Genomic DNA, 249 nt, shown 5'->3' on the forward strand with positions numbered 1-249 from the left:
GGGGCATTCTCCGCGACAGGGCTCCCCTCCTCCTCCCCCGGCTCAGGGCCGCCTTTCCCTTCCCTCCTGGTTCTCCCCCGGGCTCCATCCCCCTCCCCGGCTGCACACCCTCTCCCTTCCTTTCCCCCTCCTCTTTTCCTTCCTCCCCAACGCCGCCCTCCGCCTCCCCGCTTCTCTCCCTCCCCCCGCACTCCCCTCCCCTCTCCCTCTCCTCCCCCACTCCTGTTTCCCTTCCTTCTCCTTTCCTCT

This window comes from Crocuta crocuta, unplaced genomic scaffold (assembly GCF_008692635.1).
Source record: "Crocuta crocuta isolate KB4526 unplaced genomic scaffold, BGI_CrCroc_1.0 scaffold128, whole genome shotgun sequence".
In the NCBI taxonomy this organism is placed as follows: domain Eukaryota; kingdom Metazoa; phylum Chordata; class Mammalia; order Carnivora; family Hyaenidae; genus Crocuta; species Crocuta crocuta.